The 11,374-nt window shown below is 45.6% G+C and overlaps 1 pseudogene; it reads left to right on the top strand.

Moving 5' to 3' along the window:
• The first annotated feature begins 831 nt into the window (after positions 1 to 831).
• On the top strand, positions 832 to 1,125 carry LOC140359046 (vesicle-associated membrane protein 3 pseudogene; annotated as a pseudogene).
• The last annotated feature ends 10,249 nt before the right edge of the window (positions 1,126 to 11,374 follow it).

The raw sequence follows: 11,374 nt of genomic DNA on the forward strand, positions 1-11,374 counted from the left end.
ACACCGACCCCTTTAAAACACCGACCGCTTTAAAACACCGACCGCTTTAAAACACCGACCCCTTTAAAACACCGACCGCTTTAAAACACCGACCCCTTTAAAACACCGACCCCTTTAAAACACCGACCCCTTTAAAACACCGACCCTTTAAAACACCGACCGCTTTAAAACACCGACCCCTTTAAAACACCGACCGCTTTAAAACACCGACCGCCTTAAAACACCGACCGCTTTAAAACACCGACCCCTTTAAAACACCGACCGCTTTAAAACACCGACCGCCTTAAAACACCGACTTTAAAACACCGACCGCTTTAAAACAACCGCCTTAAAACTGAGCCGAGGACGAGGAGGAAGAGGATGTTCTAACGAGCTTTGAACTCATGGACTTAGAAACACCAAAGTGAAGGAAGAAGAACTTTTAAGGACTAAAGTCTGAGGACTAAAGTCTGCGACAGAGTCTGAGGACTACGAAACGTCTGAGGATTAAAGTCTGGCGGTAATGCAACACTCGGATGCCAACCGCCATAAAACAACAACAACAACAACAACAACAAGTCTGCAACCGCCTTAAAACACCAACAACAACACCAACAACAACAACAACAACAACAATCACCTTAAAACACCAAAGAAGAAGAGTTTACATTGTTGGCGATTGTTTGGTGGATATTTCCCGGTTCTTTAGGTCAGTTCTTGGTGTTATTTCCTCTTGGTGAACTATGAACTGTTCAGTTTAACATTATGTCTCTTCTTTCTTCGGTTCTTTTAGCCTTGAATAGCATTGCTAAGAGCGTTAGCATTAGCTCCATCGGCGTCGTCCTCTTGGCCATGTCGGCTGCAGAACACGCCCCCGCGGCGTCCAGCCTCCAGCGAGCGCAGGCCCACGTGGACGAGATGGTGGACATCATGCGCGTCAACGTGGACAAGATCATGGAGCGAGACGAGAAGCTATCGATGCTGGACGAGCGAGCGGACGCGCTTCAGGCCGGCGCCGCCCAGTTCGAGTCCCGCGCCGCCAAACTCAAGAAGAAGTACTGGTGGCAGAACTGCAAGGGCGTGGCCTTCCTGGTCGGCGTCCTCGTGATCGTCGCCATCAGCGCCATCGTCTGGAATTACTCGTAAAAATCCTCCGGAACGCTCAACGAGGCTCATGGTCGGTCACATGATCACTGCCGTCTCACTTCCTGTTTGGGGTTTTTATTGCCATCATTTTGAGACTGTTTTGTGTTTAAATATTGACCAAAAGTATGTTCATAACTACAGTACTGAGCATAAGTTTGGACACAGCAGCACCGTGAGCTTCAGGCCACGACCTCTGACCTCTGACATATTTTCAGTTGTTTCACACTTTTTTAAAGTTTATAATTCCACATGATCATTCATAGTTTTGAATCTACACTTTTCATAGTCGTGAACATAAAGAAAACTCTGTGGATGAGGAGGCGTGTCCAAAGAGGAGGCGTGTCCAAAGAGGAGGCGTGTCCAAACCTCTGCTCATGAGAACATGAGGCTGTAGTTCCTCATTCGTCCAGGAGGGGCCAGTGTAGAGTCATTCAAGAGTCATTCTCAATCTGTGGGTCGAGTCTTTATCCTACTCGAGTACTTACTACCACGAGTCAGCCCCGCCCACCTGATGGGCGTTTACAGTTTCATGTCTTTATATACTAACTATCTACATCCTGTTGTAACCTGACTGTAGCTCCCTCATCACTGTGTAACTCTGCTGTGGGCGTCGACCTCTCCAGGGTTTCAAGACTTTCAAAACGACAGGAAGGTTGAACCTTAAACCATCGTTTCTCTTTAATGATGGTGTTTCTTTTTGCAGGAAGTAGATCGTCCGTTACAGGAAGTAGATCGTCCGTTACAGGAAGTAGATCGTCCGTTACAGGAAGTAGATCATCAGTTACAGGAAGTAGATCGTCCGTTACAGGAAGTAGATCGTCAGTTACAGGAAGTAGATCGTCCGTTACAGGAAGTAGATCGTCTGTTACAGGAAGTAAAATGTCCGTTACAGGAAGAAGATCGTCCAGTACAGGAAGTAGATCGTCCGTTACAGGAAGTAGATCGTCCGTTACAGGAAGTAGATCGTCCGTTACAGGAAGTAGATCATCAGTTACAGGAAGTAGATCGTCCGTTACAGGAAGTAGATCGTCAGTTACAGGAAGTAGATCGTCCGTTACAGGAAGTAGATCGTCTGTTACAGGAAGTAAAATGTCCGTTACAGGAAGAAGATCGTCCAGTACAGGAAGTAGATCGTCCGGTACAGGAAGTAGATTGTCCGTTACAGGAAGTAGATCGGCCATTACAGGAAGTAGATCGGCCATTACAGGAAGTAGATCGTCCGTTACAGGAAGTAGATTGTCCGTTACAGGAAGTAGATCATCCGTTACAGGTAGTAGATCGTCCGTTACAGGAAGTAGATCGTCAGTTACAGGAAGTAGATCGTCCGTTACAGGAAATAGATCGTCTGTTACAGGAAGTAAAATGTCCGTTAAAGGAAGAAGATCGTCCAGTACAGGAAGTAGATCGTCCGTTACAGGAAGTAGATCGTCCATTACAGGAAGTAGATCGGCCATTACAGGAAGTAGATTGTCCGTTACAGGAAGTAGATTGTCCGTTACAGGAAGTAGATCATCCGTTACAGGTAGTAGATCGTCCGTTACAGGAAGTAGATTGTCCGTTACAGGAAGTAGATCGTCCGTTACAGGAAGTAGATCGTCCATTACAGGAAGTAGATCGTCCATTACAGGAAGTAGATCGTCCGTTACAGGAAGTAGATCGTCCGGTACAGGAAGTAGATCGTCCGTTACAGGAAGTAGATCGGCCGTTACAGGAAGTAGATCGGCCGTTACAGGAAGTAGATCGGCCGTTACAGGAAGTAGATCGTCCGGTACAGGAAGTAGATCGTCCGGAACAGGAAGTAGATCTGCCGTTACAGGAAGTAGATCGGCCGTTACAGAAAGTAGATCGGCCGTTACAGGAAGTAGATTGTCCAGTATAGGAAGTAGATCGTCCGTTACAGGAAGTAGATTGTCCGTTACAGGAAGTAAATCATCCGTTACAGGAAGTAGATCGTCCGGTACAGGAAGTAGATCGTCCGGTACAGGAAGTAGATTGTCCGGAAGTAGATTGTCCGTTACAGGAAGTAGATCGTCCGTTACAGGAAGTAGATCGTCCGTTACAGGAAGTAGATCGTCCAGTACAGGAAGTAGATCGTCCGTTACAGGAAGTATATTGTCCGTTACAGGAAGTAAATCGTCCGTTACAGGAAGTAGATTGTCCGTTACAGGAAGTAGATCGTCCGGTACAGGAAGTAGATCGTCCGGTACAGGAAGTAGATTGTCCGTTACAGGAAGTAGATCGGCCGTTACAGGAAGTAGATTGTCCGTTACAGGAAGTAGATTGTCCGTTACAGGAAGTAGATCGTCCGTTACAGGAAGTAGATTGTCCGTTACAGGAAGTAGATTGTCCGTTACAGGAAGTAGACTGTCCGTTACAGGAAGTAGATTGTCCGTTACAGGAAGTAGATTGTCCGTTACAGGAAGTAGATCGTCCGTTACAGGAAGTAGATTGTCCAGTACAGGAAGTAGATTGTCCATTACAGGAAGTAGATTGTCCATTACAGGAAGTAGATCATCCGTTACAGGAAGTAGATTGATGAAGTAGAGGATGTTCCGATGCAAAGATGATCATAAGGCGCTGGTACAGCTGGCAGCCCTGTGTAAACGCTCTCTCTTCTTTCTCACACTTATTGTGCTTTATCTCCTATATTTTGTAAATATAGTTAGTATTTTTTTCTATTTTACTGTACGATAGGGACACGCGCTGGAATAGTTTTTTAATTCAACTGTTTTTGACTTTTTTCGGCTGGATTTGAGCGTTTTTCGTTGCGGTCGTTGTGTTGTTGTGACGTGAGCTAGCTCCGAGCGAGCCCACCAGCCCCCCCCCCCCCGCGCCCTCCCGCCGCGCTAAAGTACGGCGTGTCGTCGGTACACGTTTATATACACGTTTATATGAAAGAGGAACTTCACCAACGATCGGGACACGCACTGGAATCGCTTTAAATGAACTTGTTTTGACTTTATTCGGCTGGATTGAGTGTTTTCGTCGTGTCGTTGCGATGTGTCTTGGCTCTGAGTCCCCCGGCTCCGGCCCCGCCCCCCGGCTCCGGCCCCGCCCCCCGGCTCCGGCCCCGCCCCCCGGCCGGCTCATGAACTCATGAAACTGCGGAGAACAGTCGTCTTACCCGGAGATCGTCACGTTATCCCGGCGCAATACTGACCTAACCTAATACTGATGTGCAATTCTGTCGTATGTGCAATTGCTGTTGGAATTCATGTGCAATCTATGTGCTGTCGTGACACATATTCATGTGCAGTTGCTGTCGTGATCACATGCAATGGTATTTATTTATTTATTTGTCTATGGGAGTTTTTATTTGTTTATAGGAGCTCTTCTACTGAAAGTGTTTTTCAGACTTCCTATAAGTGATCTGTTCTTCTGGATCTACCTCTGTATCTACCTGCGTTGCACCAATGAAATTTCCCCATGTGGGACAATAAAGGAATATCTTATCTTATCTTATCTTAAACTGTAAACACCTTTATCAGGAGCCTCCGCCCGCTGGGGGGTGGAGTTTTCAGACCCGACCCACAGATTGAGAATGACTCTTGGATGACTCTACACTGGCCCCTCCTGGACGAATGAGGCGTTACAGCCTCATATACCTGGAAACTCTAAAGTTCTTTTGCACATTGTGGTTTTGAACATAATGTAACGTTTGTTCTGTTTAAGTCACTGCTTGTTAAAGGTTCCACATTGTGCTTTAAACTGTATTTTAAAACCTGCTGAACCGTGTCTTCTGTCGGATCGTTTGCTCTCGCGGGCGACAGTAAAGATGAAACACATTTAGAATATTTCACATCATAAGAATAAACATGTTATTTACGGTTGGCTTTATTCTCCGTCGTGTCGTTCATGTTCACGTCGCCTTCTCTGACTCGTGCTGAGCGTAAAGCGCGCTGAGGCACGCTAGCTTTATTCATCCGTGTTAAGTACGTCTGCTGCCAGTAGAGGGCGTGTCCTCAGACGTTCCACAGCAAATCACGTCATTAAAATCATTCATTTCAAAAACACATCTTTTCACATTTCTGACTCACAATAACATAATGATAACATGATGTCATCAGTGTGATGTCATCAGTGTGATGTCATCAGTGTGATGTCATCAGTGTGATGTCATCAGTGTGCGACACATGGTTGGACTAAATGAAGGTGTTTTATTGTCTTATTGTGTCAGGTCAGAACTGTTGTGTTGTTTATGTGGAGTTTGGCTCTTGTTTACAGTCTGGTTGCTATGGTAACACCTCTGCCTGTGTCATGTTTGTGCTCCAACCAGGAAGTACAATTATAAACACACAAACAGCAAAATGTTTGGTAAAACCTATTTGTGTTTTAGTCACATGTGAGTCTTTCACTCACTGCACCGCCCCCTGCTGGCTGAGGCTGCACCTGTCCTGCCCTATAGACTCACTGCACCGCCCCCTGCTGGCTGAGGCTGCACCTGTCCTGCCCTATAGACTCACTGCACCGCCCCCTGCTGGCTGAGGCTGCACCTGTCCTGCCCTATAGACTCACTGCACCGCCCCCTGCTGGCTGAGGCTGCACCTGTCCTGCCGTATAGACTCACTGCACCGCCCCCTGCTGGCTGAGGCTGCACCTGTCCTGCCGTTGACCCTCTGCAGTTATAAATGCTAATGTTGTGCTAATGTTGTGCTAATGTTGCTAACTCTACGCGGACTGACACGTTCGTATGATTTTTTTGTCTTTATTTGGTGGAATAAAACCTGAAATATAAATGTAGTTTCAAGTGTCAGTTTGAGAAGAACAAGTTACGGCTGTTGTCATACATTTGTATGATATTTGTTATTTATCAGATAATAATACATTTCTGTGACGGATGAATATCACATTTAAACTAAAATCATGGGGGAAAAAATGTGTAAAAAAACACTCTCGTGGACATTTGATCTGAATCATCCATATTTTTACTGATTTGAGCTTTTTCATTCTTAACTTAATCTAAATAAATAAGACATACATTTTTTTGCTCATAGTTTTTCTGACTTGACTCTTGGAAACTCTGAGAAAATGACTGGAACTCAGCGTTAATGAACTGACAAACGCCTCTCCACAGATCTGACCTGTCAAGTTCAATGCCCGTCATCACCATGGAGACGAGCGCTTGGACTTTCAGCAGGAAAGTGACTTAGTGCGGCTTTTAGTGACGTCAAAGTGGGACAAAGGAAGGTGTGTGATACTATGTGTGTCCGGTATGCACTGATGTGTGTGTGTGTGTGTGTGTGTGTGTGTGTGTGTGTTTGTGTGTGTTTGTGTGTGTGTGTTGATCTGAAAAGAAAGACAACAAAAACTATGTCAGGAAACAGGCGGGGCACATATGTATCAGGGCATGTAGTTACACACAATGAACACCAGAGGGAGCCAAAGTGTAATTACATTCAATGACCACCAGAAAGCGCCCTAAGCTTACAAGTACAGTTAGAGGTAAAGCTTGACGTGTCACAAATACAAAGTAAACTGCACAAAATATACATGAGGGACAGGTGGAGCACTATAGTCTGTAGTGACAGGTGGAGCACTATAGTCTGTAGTGACAGGTGGAGCACTATAGTCTGTAGTGACAGGTGGAGCACTATAGTCTGTAGTAACAGGTGGAGCACTAATGTCTGTAATAACAGGTGGAGCACTATAGTCTGTAGTGACAGGTGGAGCACTATAGTCTGTAGTGACAGGTGGAGCACTATAGTCTGTAGTAACAGGTGGAGCACTAATGTCTGTAATAACAGGTGGAGCACTATAGTCTGTAGTGACAGGTGGAGCACTATAGTCTGTAATAACAGGTGGAGCACTATAGTCTGTAGTAACAGGTGGAGCACTATAGTCTGTAGTAACAGGTGGAGCACTATAGTCTGTAGTGACAGGTGGAGCACTATAGTCTGTAATAACAGGTGGAGCACTATAGTCTGTAGTGACAGGTGGAGCACTATAGTCTGTAATAACAGGTGGAGCACTATAGTCTGTAGTGACAGGTGGAGCACTATAGTCTGTAGTGACAGGTGGAGCACTATAGTCTGTAATAACAGGTGGAGCACTATAGTCTGTAATAACAGGTGGAGCACTATAGTCTGTAGTGACAGGAGGAGCACTATAGTCTGTAGTGACAGGTGGAGCACTATAGTCTGTAGTAACAGGTGGAGCACTATAGTCTGTAGTAACAGGTGGAGCACTATAGTCTGTAGTAACAGGTGGAGCACTATAGTCTGTAGTGACAGGTGGAGCACTATAGTCTGTAATAACAGGTGGAGCACTATAGTCTGTAGTAACAGGTGGAGCACTATAGTCTGTAATAACAGGTGGAGCACTATAGTCTGTAGTAACAGGTGGAGCACTATAGTCTGTAGTAACAGGTGGAGCACTATAGTCTGTAATAACAGGTGGAGCACTATAGTCTGTAGTGACAGGTGGAGCACTATAGTCTGTAGTGACAGGTGGAGCACTATAGTCTGTAGTAACAGGTGGAGCACTATAGTCTGTAGTGACAGGTGGAGCACTATAGTCTGTAGTAACAGGTGGAGCACTATAGTCTGTAGTAACAGGTGGAGCACTATAGTCTGTAGTGACAGGTGGAGCACTATAGTCTGTAGTGACAGGTGGAGCACTATAGTCTGTAGTGACAGGTGGAGCACTATAGTCTGTAGTAACAGGTGGAGCACTATAGTCTGTAGTAACAGGTGGAGCACTATAGTCTGTAGTGACAGGTGGAGCACTATAGTCTGTAGTGACAGGTGGAGCACTATAGTCTGTAGTAACAGGTGGAGCACTATAGTCTGTAGTAACAGGTGGAGCACTATAGTCTGTAGTAACAGGTGGAGCACTATAGTCTGTAGTAACAGGTGGAGCACTATAGTCTGTAGTGACAGGTGGAGCACTATAGTCTGTAGTAACAGGTGGAGCACTATAGTCTGTAGTAACAGGTGGAGCACTATAGTCTGTAATAACAGGTGGAGCACTATAGTCTGTAGTAACAGGTGGAGCACTATAGTCTGTAGTAACAGGTGGAGCACTATAGTCTGTAGTAACAGGTGGAGCACTATAGTCTGTAATAACAGGTGGAGCACTATAGTCTGTAGTAACAGGTGGAGCACTATAGTCTGTAGTAACAGGTGGAGCACTATAGTCTGTAGTGACAGGTGGAGCACTATAGTCTGTAGTGACAGGAGGAGCACTATAGTCTGTAGTGACAGGTGGAGCACTATAGTCTGTAGTAACAGGTGGAGCACTATAGTCTGTAGTGACAGGTGGAGCACTATAGTCTGTAGTGACAGGTGGAGCACTATAGTCTGTAGTAACAGGTGGAGCACTATAGTCTGTAGTAACAGGTGGAGCACTATAGTCTGTAATAACAGGTGGAGCACTATAGTCTGTAGTGACAGGTGGAGCACTATAGTCTGTAGTGACGGGTGGAGCACTATAGTCTGTAGTGACAGGTGGAGCACTATAGTCTGTAGTGACAGGTGGAGCACTATAGTCTGTAGTGACAGGTGGAGCACTATAGTCTGTAGTAACAGGTGGAGCACTATAGTCTGTAGTGACAGGTGGAGCACTATAGTCTGTAGTAACAGGTGGAGCACTATAGTCTGTAGTAACAGGTGGAGCACTATAGTCTGTAGTAACAGGTGGAGCACTATAGTCTGTAATAACAGGTGGAGCACTATAGTCTGTAGTAACAGGTGGAGCACTAATGTCTGTAGTGACGGGTGGAGCACTATAGTCTGTAATAACGGGTGGAGCACTATAGTCTGTAGTGACGGGTGGAGCACTATAGTCTGTAGTGACAGGTGGAGCACTATAGTCTGTAGTGACAGGTGGAGCACTATAGTCTGTAGTGACAGGTGGAGCACTATAGTCTGTAGTGACAGGTGGAGCACTATAGTCTGTAGTAACAGGTGGAGCACTATAGTCTGTAGTGACAGGTGGAGCACTATAGTCTGTAGTAACAGGTGGAGCACTATAGTCTGTAGTGACAGGTGGAGCACTATAGTCTGTAGTAACAGGTGGAGCACTATAGTCTGTAGTAACAGGTGGAGCACTATAGTCTGTAGTAACAGGTGGAGCACTATAGTCTGTAGTAACAGGTGGAGCACTATAGTCTGTAGTGACAGGTGGAGCACTATAGTCTGTAGTAACAGGTGGAGCACTATAGTCTGTAGTGACAGGTGGAGCACTATAGTCTGTAGTAACAGGTGGAGCACTATAGTCTGTAGTAACAGGTGGAGCACTATAGTCTGTAGTAACAGGTGGAGCACTATAGTCTGTAGTAACAGGTGGAGCACTATAGTCTGTAATAACAGGTGGAGCACTATAGTCTGTAGTAACAGGTGGAGCACTATAGTCTGTAGTAACAGGTGGAGCACTATAGTCTGTAGTGACAGGTGGAGCACTATAGTCTGTAGTGACAGGTGGAGCACTATAGTCTGTAGTGACAGGTGGAGCACTATAGTCTGTAGTGACAGGTGGAGCACTATAGTCTGTAGTAACAGGTGGAGCACTATAGTCTGTAGTAACAGGTGGAGCACTATAGTCTGTAATAACAGGTGGAGCACTATAGTCTGTAGTGACGGGTGGAGCACTATAGTCTGTAGTGACAGGTGGAGCACTATAGTCTGTAATAACAGGTGGAGCACTATAGTCTGTAGTGACAGGTGGAGCACTATAGTCTGTAGTGACAGGTGGAGCACTATAGTCTGTAGTGACAGGTGGAGCACTATAGTCTGTAGTAACAGGTGGAGCACTATAGTCTGTAGTGACAGGTGGAGCACTATAGTCTGTAGTGACAGGTGGAGCACTATAGTCTGTAGTGACAGGTGGAGCACTATAGTCTGTAGTGACAGGTGGAGCACTATAGTCTGTAGTAACAGGTGGAGCACTATAGTCTGTAATAACAGGTGGAGCACTATAGTCTGTAATAACAGGTGGAGCACTATAGTCTGTAATAACAGGTGGAGCACTATAGTCTGTAATAACAGGTGGAGCACTATAGTCTGTAGTGACAGGTGGAGCACTATAGTCTGTAGTAACAGGTGGAGCACTATAGTCTGTAATAACAGGTGGAGCACTATAGTCTGTAGTGACAGGTGGAGCACTATAGTCTGTAGTGACAGGTGGAGCACTATAGTCTGTAGTGACAGGTGGAGCACTATAGTCTGTAGTGACAGGTGGAGCACTATAGTCTGTAGTAACAGGTGGAGCACTATAGTCTGTAGTGACGGGTGGAGCACTATAGTCTGTAGTGACAGGTGGAGCACTATAGTCTGTAGTAACAGGTGGAGCACTAATGTCTGTAATAACAGGTGGAGCACTATAGTCTGTAGTGACAGGTGGAGCACTATAGTCTGTAATAACAGGTGGAGCACTATAGTCTGTAATAACAGGTGGAGCACTATAGTCTGTAGTAACAGGTGGAGCACTATAGTCTGTAGTGACAGGTGGAGCACTATAGTCTGTAATAACAGGTGGAGCACTATAGTCTGTAGTGACAGGTGGAGCACTATAGTCTGTAATAACAGGTGGAGCACTATAGTCTGTAGTAACAGGTGGAGCACTATAGTCTGTAATAACAGGTGGAGCACTATAGTCTGTAGTAACAGGTGGAGCACTATAGTCTGTAGTGACAGGTGGAGCACTATAGTCTGTAATAACAGGTGGAGCACTATAGTCTGTAGTGACAGGTGGAGCACTATAGTCTGTAGTGACAGGTGGAGCACTATAGTCTGTAGTAACAGGTGGAGCACTATAGTCTGTAGTAACAGGTGGAGCACTATAGTCTGTAGTGACAGGTGGAGCACTATAGTCTGTAGTGACAGGTGGAGCACTATAGTCTGTAGTGACAGGTGGAGCACTATAGTCTGTAATAACAGGTGGAGCACTATAGTCTGTAGTAACAGGTGGAGCACTATAGTCTGTAGTAACAGGTGGAGCACTATAGTCTGTAATAACAGGTGGAGCACTATAGTCTGTAGTAACAGGTGGAGCACTATAGTCTGTAATAACAGGTGGAGCACTATAGTCTGTAGTGACAGGTGGAGCACTATAGTCTGTAGTGACAGGTGGAGCACTATAGTCTGTAATAACAGGTGGAGCACTATAGTCTGTAATAACAGGTGGAGCACTATAGTCTGTAGTGACAGGTGGAGCACTATAGTCTGTAGTGACAGGTGGAGCACTATAGTCTGTAATAACAGGTGGAGCACTATAGTCTGTAGTAACAGGTGGAGCACTATAGTCTGTAGTG

Source organism: Eucyclogobius newberryi, unplaced genomic scaffold, assembly GCF_026437365.1.
Source record: "Eucyclogobius newberryi isolate DKJ021-1_F unplaced genomic scaffold, fEucNew1.0.hap1 SCAF_136, whole genome shotgun sequence".
Classification (NCBI taxonomy): Eukaryota; Metazoa; Chordata; class Actinopteri; order Gobiiformes; family Gobiidae; genus Eucyclogobius; species Eucyclogobius newberryi.